The sequence below is a fragment of the Myxocyprinus asiaticus genome, chromosome 41 (genome assembly GCF_019703515.2).
Source record: "Myxocyprinus asiaticus isolate MX2 ecotype Aquarium Trade chromosome 41, UBuf_Myxa_2, whole genome shotgun sequence".
In the NCBI taxonomy this organism is placed as follows: Eukaryota; Metazoa; Chordata; class Actinopteri; order Cypriniformes; family Catostomidae; genus Myxocyprinus; species Myxocyprinus asiaticus.
This window is the reverse complement of record NC_059384.1, coordinates 1,479,811-1,489,812: the sequence shown is the minus strand read 5'-3', so window position 1 is coordinate 1,489,812 and position 10,002 is coordinate 1,479,811. Positions and strand designations below refer to the sequence as shown.

The 10,002-nt window shown below is 33.2% G+C and overlaps 1 pseudogene; it reads right to left on the bottom strand.

Annotated features, from left to right (window-relative positions):
* Positions 1–4,641: 4,641 nt before the first annotated feature.
* LOC127431660 (nuclease EXOG, mitochondrial-like) lies at positions 4,642–9,634 on the bottom strand (annotated as a pseudogene).
* Positions 9,635–10,002: the final 368 nt, after the last annotated feature.

The window sequence follows — 10,002 nt, the reverse complement described above, 5'->3', positions numbered from 1 at the left end:
TCTGCTCACTAAAACAAATAATGACTTTTCTAACTCTGTGCTGCTCTGTGTTTCACAGAAACCTGGCTGAGTGAAGCCATCCAGGACAGCGCACTACATCTGCCGGGCTTCCGGCTGTTCAGAGCGGATCCCATCGCAGAGTTATCGGGGGAAACGAGAGGCAGTGGAACATGCTTTTACATGAATGAAGGTTGGTGTACAGATGTAACAGCGTTGAAGAAGATGTGCTGTCCTAATTTAGAAGTGCTCTTTATCAACTGTAAGCCTTTCTATTCACCACGGGAGTTTTCCTCGTTTATTCTGATGAGTGTTTATGTTCTGCCACAAGCATGCGTGAACGCGGCATTGCAACAGCTGGCTGATCACATCACAGATGGTGCAACAACACTCGGACTCTCTTATTATTATTCGGAGAGATTTTAATAAAGCTAACCTCACCCGTGAACTGCCAAAATACAAACAACACATCATATGCCCCACCAGAGAAAGGAATATATTGGACCAGTGCTACACCACTGTAAAGGATGCATATCGCTCTGTCCCACATGCAGCTTTAGGACTCTCTGATCACTGTCTGGTTCATCTTCTCCAGACTTACAAGCAGAAACTAAAATTAGCTAAACCTGTAGTAAAGACTGTAAAGTGATGGACTAATGAAGCACAGCTTGAACTACAAGCCTGCTTTGACTGCACTGATTGGATTGTTTTTGAAGCTGCAGCCACAGACCTGGACGAGCTCACAGATACTGTGACATCATATATCAGTTTCTGTGAGGATATGTGCATCCCTACTAGGACATTTGTATCATTCAATAATGATAAACCATGGTTTACAGGAAAACTCAGACAGCTTCGTCATGCCAAAGAGGATGCTTACAGAAGTGGGGATAAAACATTGTACAACCAGGCCAGGAACACACCAAGGAAATCAGAGTGGCTAAAAGAAGCTACTCTGAAAAGCTGAAAAACTGTTTTCAGACAACGATCCTGCATCTGTGTGTAAAGGCCTAAAAAGCATCACCAAGTACAAGACACCTCCCCCTCACTCTGTAGAGAGTCAACTAATGGCTGATGAACTGAATGATTTACTGCAGGTTTGAAAAGCCCAGTCTCACACCTCTTCCCTGCTCAGATCTTCACTTCATACACACACCAACACCTCCTGGAACCCCCCTCCTGCTACTCAGTCTGCACTTATGATCTGTGAGGAGGATGTGTGCCAGGTATTTAGGAAACAAAAGACTAGGAAAGCTTCAGGCCCAGACGGTGTTTCAACTGCCTGTCTGAAAGTCTGCACTGACTCCCCATCTTCACACAGATCTTCAATAGATCACTGGAGCAGTGTGAAGTTCCCTGCTGCTTCAAATGCTCCACCATCATTCCGGTCCCCAAAAAAAAAAAAAATGTCTGTGGTCATAAAGTCGTTTGAGAGACTGGTTTTGGCCTACCTGAAGGACATCACTGGACCCCTGCTAGAACCCCTTCAGTTTTCTTACCAAGCAAACAGGTCTGTGGATGATGCTGTCAATATGGGACTGCATTATATCCTGCAACACCTCGACAGACCTGGGACTTATGCAAGGATCCTATTTGTGGACTTCAGATCAGCCTTCAATACCATCATGCCTGATCTTCTCTCAATCAAACTGACCCAGCTCTCCGTGCCCACCCCAATCTGTTGATGGATCACCAGCAGCTAGTGAGACTGGGGAAACTCACATCCAGGACCCTCACTATTAGCACTGGTGCTCCTCAGGGATGCGTTCTCTCTCCACTGCTCTTCTCCCTGTACACGAATGACTGCACTGCAAAAGACCCCAGTGTCAAGCTCCTGAAGTTTTCAGATGACACCACAGTCATCTGTCTCGTCCGCGACAGTGACGAGTCTGCATACAGACAGGAAGTTGATCAGCTGGCTGTCTGGTGCGGTCACAACAACCTTGAGCTGAACACACTCAAAACAGTGGAGATGATTGTGGACTTCAGGAGAAATACCCCCGCCCCCACCCCACCCCCACCATCCTGGACAGCACTGTGGCATTAGTGGAGTCATTCAGGTTCCTGGGCTCTACCATCTCTCAGGACCTGAAGTGGGACACCCACATAGACTCCATTGTGAAGAAGGCTCAGCAGAGGTTGTACTTCCTTCGCCAGCTGAGGAAGTTCAACCTGCCACAGGCGCTGCTGACACAGTTCTACTCAGCAGTTATTGAGTCTGTCCTGTGTACATATATAACTGTCTGGTTTGGTTCAGCCACCAACTCTCACAAGTTGATTTAATTAATCTACTAACAATGTCCAACAGTATATGTACATGCATCAAATTCACATGAAAATTCCCATCACAGTGTCATTTCCAGCACATTTCAAATTCTGCATCGTGTTTAATAGAATTTTGTGCTGGAAATGACACTGTTGGAGATTACATTGTTAACCTTTTTCAAATAAAATAGCAGACTTCTTTGTCTTGCCTAATGCCAATTTTATTGGCTTGACAACTTACTGTTTTTCTAAAAAGTTGGTTTAGATTTTTCAAAATCTCTAAACCGAGACCAAAATTATCAGTTGTAACTGAGCTTTCAAGCTACATGCATTAAACTCTGTACAAAACTTCAGACTGTTCTGGAATGTTGTGCGTTGGCTTTTCTAACTGATTGACCGGACTTACGTTTTTCACATAGCGGATGATCAAATCTCCGAAAAATCCCATAGACTTACATTGACACAATGTTTAAACGGGCCAACAGAATCTATCTATCTATCTGTCTATCTATCTGTCTGTCTGTATATCTGATTATCTACATAGCTAGCTAGCTGGCTATTTGTCTTACTGTAATTTCTGTATAACCATCAAACTTATAAATCTATTTTAACCTTTTAAACTGGAATGGGCACACTGGCAAGCCCGGCTCGCCTGTGAGAAAAAAATATAATTGTCAAAATATTAATAACTACAGTCTTGACCAACACAAAATATGTATCGTTTGAAAGCTTTGAAAACTTTCCAATGCACGCAGGCATTATGACCAAAACTGAACAAGTGCTTTGAAATTTGCAGACATATCAGAAGTGTTCCGTTTTTATAATTTATATTTAAAAAAAAAATTGCACTGTACATATTATTGTAATCAGTAAAAACATCAAACTCATCAAATATCCATGTGTCATATGTTGTTGGAAAGCTCTCAAAGAGTAAAATACAACCAGCCTATTTGTTTTACTCACAGATAAAAATATAGCGAGTAATAGCCAAGTATGATAATTATGTTGGTGTTGCTTATATGCCGCATTTTTGCTTATAACTTCACAAAAAATAAACAGAACATTATATTTACCACATACAATTATTTAGAGGAGGTGATTATCTTTCAAACGAGTCCACACACAAGATAATCAGATGTATAGATCATTAGATAATCCACATGAAGCACAATGTTACATATGGCCACCAGGAGATGGCGCCAAATACATGACACAGACTCAATGATGACTCAAATGGCACAGAATGAAACTCATTCTGTGAAATCTCATTACTAAAATCATGACTGCATGCTATGCAAACCTTTAGTCATTGTTGTGTTTGCATGTGTAATTAGTTCTTATGTACAATTATTATGTTTTATTTGTTTGGAGATGTTTTTGGACACTAGGATAAATTATTTTTGTAATGCTGTAACTTTTGATTGCTTTGTCATATCAACACAAAGTTTTCCTCAACCAGTATCATAATCTATATCACTGAAAATTTTTAAAAGTTGTACTTACAATGATACCAAACACTTGACCCTTTTTTTTTTGTTTTGTTTTTTTGTCAAGTTATGAGCCTTTAATTTTGGGTATACCACTGAAACAGGAAATCTTTAAACTTTCAGACAATGTGTATCCTATATACACACAATTAAATAATATTTTCACACTTTTTGCATCATTTGGCACAATTACAGCTTGATTGATAAAAATCTTCTGCTCACAAGTGATATTTCCATTGATTTGTCTTTGTTTTGTCTCATATTTTATCTCAGGCATGCTCTTCACTGACACTTTTGTCCACTTGGTTAGTACAATATATTTTTAACAAAACTTGATTAGGGGCAAAATTGTATGGTGTGGTGGAAATGACGCCACAGCTGTGGGCCAGTCGTAATTTTGGACAGTTTGATATAAATCATTTTCACACAATAAATATTGAAATGGTTTATGTTTATTTCACTCTTTGTTTAGATATGATCATCATTTTAAACATGTATTAATTTGTATTTGTATAATGTATTTTCATAGTTTAATATTGAAAGTCTGAATCTGAAGGCTAAAACAGTCAAATCCATACATAGAAGACATTTGAAAAGTATCAAAAATAAATGATGAAGGCCTAGTGAACATTTTTCAGTTCAGTTTTAATGAAAACATACAACAAAAAGAAAAAAGCTGAAATCTGTTTTAATAGAGATCAACCACTGGGCTGAAGAAACACCTATATATGATATATGCAATAAATCACACATAGGAGAAGGGTGTCCAATGGCTTATATAATACTCAAATACACCATATTTACTCTGACTTTTAAAGATTGTTGTTTAAAGCTTTGAAATGTAAAAACTCCCTGATATTTTTACGTTTTTCTGTGAATGTTTGAACCATCATTAACAAAAATACAAAAGCAAGAGAAGAAATACAAGTGTTCGAGCGCTTGTGACCTTACGACCTGTGATGTAAAGCGTGAACTATTTGAAGTCCATGAGCTGACAGGAGTCCACATCACACAAGTTCTTCAGCTGTTCCATTCTGTTCACTTTAGGAAAGAACGTGAGGCCGGACAGCCGCTCTAACTCAGACAAACTCACCTGGAACTCCGTCAGCTGATGGTCAAAACCGATCGGAGCGTTCGGAACCACAAATGCCCCGAGAGCCAGAGAGTCCGCAGAAGAGTCCTTTGGGGCCAGGATGACTTTATAGAGGTGAGTGCTGACAGCGACATCGTCTGGTCCAATCAGCTGTACGAGTAGAACGTAGATTTCAAATGTTAGTATGTGTGAAATTACACACTTTTTGTATTTTCTAATGTTTTACTCGTCTCCCACAATAATGTAATGTCTTTGAAATTTCTTTACTATATTATATATTATTTATAATTATTTTGTAATATTTATTATTCAATATATTATATATTGAATTTTCTTTATTTGAAGGCCTTTTTTATTTTATTTATTTATTTGTTTTACATTTTTTACATGTGTTGACCTTGTTTAACAGAATACATTTGAAACCAATGCTTAGTAATAAAGTTAAAATATATACATTTCCTAAAGGGTAAGTTCACCCAAAAATGATTATTATTATTATTTTCACTTTGCTTTTAATGTAACACTTGTTTAAATTGTTTTTATAATTTTTATTATCTTTTTTATTTGTTTTTATTATAATATTATTATTTATTTATTTTTATAATTATTATTATTAGCATCACTTTTCTTTATTTGTTTTTAATTAGCTTATTTATTTGTTTTTATTATTTTTTTATTTATTATTAATATTATTATTTTCACTTTGCTTTTTATGTAACACTTGTTTAATTAGTTTTTATATTTTTTTATTATCTTTTTTATTTGTTTTATTATAATATTATTATTTATTTATTTTTATAATTATTATTATTATCATCACTTTTCTTTATTTGTTTTAAATTATCTTTTTCATTTGTTTTTATTATTATTATTTATTTTTATTATTATTATCATCACTTTTCTTTATTTGTTTTTAATTAGCTTTTTTATTTGTTATTATTATTATTATTTTGTATTTATTATTAATATTATTATTTTCACTTTGCTTTTTATGTAACACTTGTTTAATTAGTTTTTATAATTTTTATTATCTTTTTAATTTGTTTTTATTATATTATTATTATTTATTTATTTTTATAATTATTATTATTAGCATCACTTTTCTTTATTTGTTTTTAATTAGCTTTTTTATTTGTTTTTATTTTTTTATTTTTATTTATTATTAATATTATTTTCACTTTGCTTTTTATGTAACACTTGTTTAATTAGTTTTTATCATTTTTATTATCTTTTTTATTTGTTTTTATTATAATATTATTATTTATTTTTATTATTATTATCATCACTTTGCTTTATGTTTTTAATTAGCTTTTTTATTTGTTTTTATTATTATTATTTATTTTTATTATTATTATCATCACTTTTCTTTATTTGTTTTTAATTAGCTTTTTTATTTGTTTTTATTATTATTTTCACTTTGCTTTTTATGTAACACTTTTATTTTATTTTTTTGTCATCTTTGGAGTTTCTAAGTCATAGTCACCATTCACATTCATGATGAGAAAAGAGCAGCATGAATATTCTGGTAAACATCACCTTCTGCATCCCTCAAAAATCATCCAAAAATGAGTGGAGAGTGAATAATGACAGGACTTTTATTTACTGTATATGTGAACCATCGCTTCAACTAGGATTAATAAAACAGATTACAATATCAAGGAAGAGAGCTCTGATGAAACAACAAATCACAATGACAAAGCAAAACCAGAATGTTCTTCACTAAACTGTGTGTTTCTCTCAAATAACGGTCGACACATTCACTATTTCGCAAATTCCCAGTCGTCTCCTCACTGCATATGCACATAATTCCTTGAAAATGGGAGGCGGAGAGGCACATATGCTCCGTTCCCCGGAGAACCCCAGTGTGTTTACAGAGGTAACATGACTTCTGTCTCGCCTCATTTGCACAAGTTCTGAGCCTGAGGGCACCTGTCTGTCTGTCTGTCTGTCTGTCTGTGTGTGTCCATTTAGACGTGCCAGAAAACCAAATCTGTATGTCTGAATGTTAACGCAGAATGCCCTTATACCCTTTCCCTTATACATACATATATATTTATACCTAAAATCTTGGTGTTGATATAAAAACATCCATTAACATGTTTGTCAATTTCCCTTTATATAAACCATAACTGATGCGTTTAGGCCCGTATGCCGAGAAACATGACATGTTGATGTCTGTGTAGACTGTAAAGGGAAGTTCTGAATGTGTTTTAATTGATATTAAGTGTCATCTGTCTGAATGTCTGAAAATTCAGGAAACAGGAACTCCTGAAGAGCTGCAGTGACACCTTCTGGACTTGATTGAGAAAGCCCTGAGATCCTTCTCAGTCACTTGCCCAAACGGGTTTGTGTGATCATACAATTGTTGTGTGTTTTTATGCCATTTGGTTTTCTGTGATGCACCATTATTATTGTGCATTCTGCAGATTTAAAATCAGGTAATAAAAAGAAAATAATAATACGTTTAATTTATACAGCACTTTTCCCAAGCTTTTTGGGAAGGTAAAGCTATCCCTAAATGAATGAATGACATCAGTAAGAATAGGCTGAAAATTATACACTAATCAGTAATGTTTTGTAGCAGAAGTATTCCACCAAAACTGTGTTTATGATATTCTGTAGCTTTCATGAAGTTAGATTATTGCTGTATAATTTCCAGTTACTACAGTAAAAATAAAAACCTTTTTTTATTATTACTATTATTTTTATTTTTATTATTATTTTTTTTGTACAGGACAACATTTAGTAATTAATTTTTTCCTGGCACATATAAAAAAATGTTGCATATAAAAATAAAATGTATCACTTTTCTGGTGGGGCCAGTGAAATGTTGTCAGTGTAAGTAAAAATATGAAATACTGACCCGACCAGCAGAAAAAATGCTTACTGTTGAGCCCTGTATATAATTATTTTGTATTTATTTTTATTATTTTTTTAATAAGCTCTTTATTTTATTTTATTTTATTTTATTTTTTTATTATTACATTTTTCACTTGCTTTTTATGTAACATTTTTGTTTAATTTGTTTTTATGATTTTTTGATTAGCTTTTTTTAATTATTATTATTATTATTATTTGTGTTATTATTTTCACTTTGTTTTATATATAACACTTTTGTTTTATTTGTTTATAATTAGCTTTTTTATTAGTTTTTATTATTATTTTTATTTATTATTATTATTATTTTCACTTTGCTTTTTATGTAACACTTTTAATTTGTTTTTATTATTTTTTATTATCATTTTATTATTATTATTATTATTATTATTATTATTATTATTATTATCACTTTGCTTTATTTGTTTTTAATTAGCTTTTTGTTTAATTATTTTTTTATTTATTATTATTTTCACTTTGCTTTTTATGTAACACTTGTTTTATTTGTTTTTAATTAGCTTTTTTATTTGTTTTTATTATTATTTTATTTTCATTATAATTTGTATTTATTATATTATCATCATCATCATCATCATCACTTTGCTTTTTAATGTAATATTTTTGTTTAATTTGTTTTTATTATTTTTTAATTAGCTTTTTTATTTGTTTTTATTTTCATTATTATTATTTGTTTTTATTTATTTATTTATTATAATCAGCACTTTGCTTTTTATGTAACACTTTTGTTTTACTTGTTTTTATTATTATTATTATTATTATTATTTATGTATATTTACAAAAACAATTATTAGACACGTTTGTTTTATTTGTTCTTATTGTTTTTTATTTATTTATTATTATTATTATTATTATTATTTATTTAATGCAGTCACTTGAAATAAGAATGTTATGTCAATATTCTGGCATTCTAGCACATTTTAAGAAGCATTCTAAGAGTTTGCTTTATAAAAAAAAAGGAGAAAAGCTTTTTTACAAAGAAAAAATGTTAAGTAACCAGATATATAGTTATAAAAGAAGGGAAATAACACACAAGGATAAACAACAACAAAAAAAGACAGCTCACCAGATAAGAGACGGGTTTCTTGCCATTGTCTCCCATCTGTGGCATCAGCAGAGGACCAGAGACGATCCACACATCGCCAATCCTCTGCAATACATCTCCAACCTTACAGCACATCAGCTTTAATCAACAGAGTTACACACACACCAAAGTGTTTTCTGTCGGCTTTACCTGTCAGAGGTCAAACTCACCATCAGTCTGAGATCTTCAGTCTTTTGACACTTTCAACCATCAGACCAAAAACTCACCTAATAACCTCTGATCAGACAGATGCTCTGCCACCCATCTGGTGCTCGATGAGTCGATGGATGGAGCTTTCTGAAGATCATATATAACAACATGCAAACATGACTGTCAGTGAGGTGACATGAAGATCAATTACAGTAGCAACAATAACCACTATGGCATTGAGATGCATACTATTGTTACCATGCTGAATTAGGGAAACTTATATTTCTATTTTATTATTATTATTATTTATAGTAGATTATGGGCTATATCTTAGAAACCATCGTGTTTTGAGTCAAAAATTCACTTACACAAATGCATGTTTTCTCTTGCAGAAAATGAGTGTCATACTTTTTCAGAATTATTCCCTCCAAAATACATTTCCAGTATCAGATTTTTCTAATAGATTCTGCAAGTGAACATGATAAGAACACACTAGCATAAATTAGGACAAGGGTAGTAATGCTTTAGTATTTTAATTGCATCATATATTGGCCAAAAACAGTGGTTTGTCGTTTCATACTTGTTTAACTGTTTAATTTTGCAGGTTCCCTTGTGACAACTTACCCCATAGTGTGACAAAATGCCCCGGTCTCCGTTATTCATTGCTGAATGTACATGAGCTACTGATCTGTTGAGCGTTATTTAACGCTCGGGTGTCCTGAACAGCATCTGAAAACTTCTCTCACAGACTGTGGGCTGTCTAGAAGGTAACCCCCCGGCAGCCTAAGTCTCGCGAGAGTCTCATTCGCTGTTACTAAGATTAGGTTTAGGGTTAGATTTAGTGGCAGTTAAGTTTAACGTTAGGTTTAGGGGTAGGTGTAGGGTGTCTGTAGGACTCGAAATAAACACAAAAACACAGTGTGTGAACATTCATTGTGGTTCTCGCGAGACTTTAGGTAACTGGAGGTTACCTTCTAGACACGACCAAGACAGCGAATTTGAAATGTTTAACATTAGACAAGACAAAACTA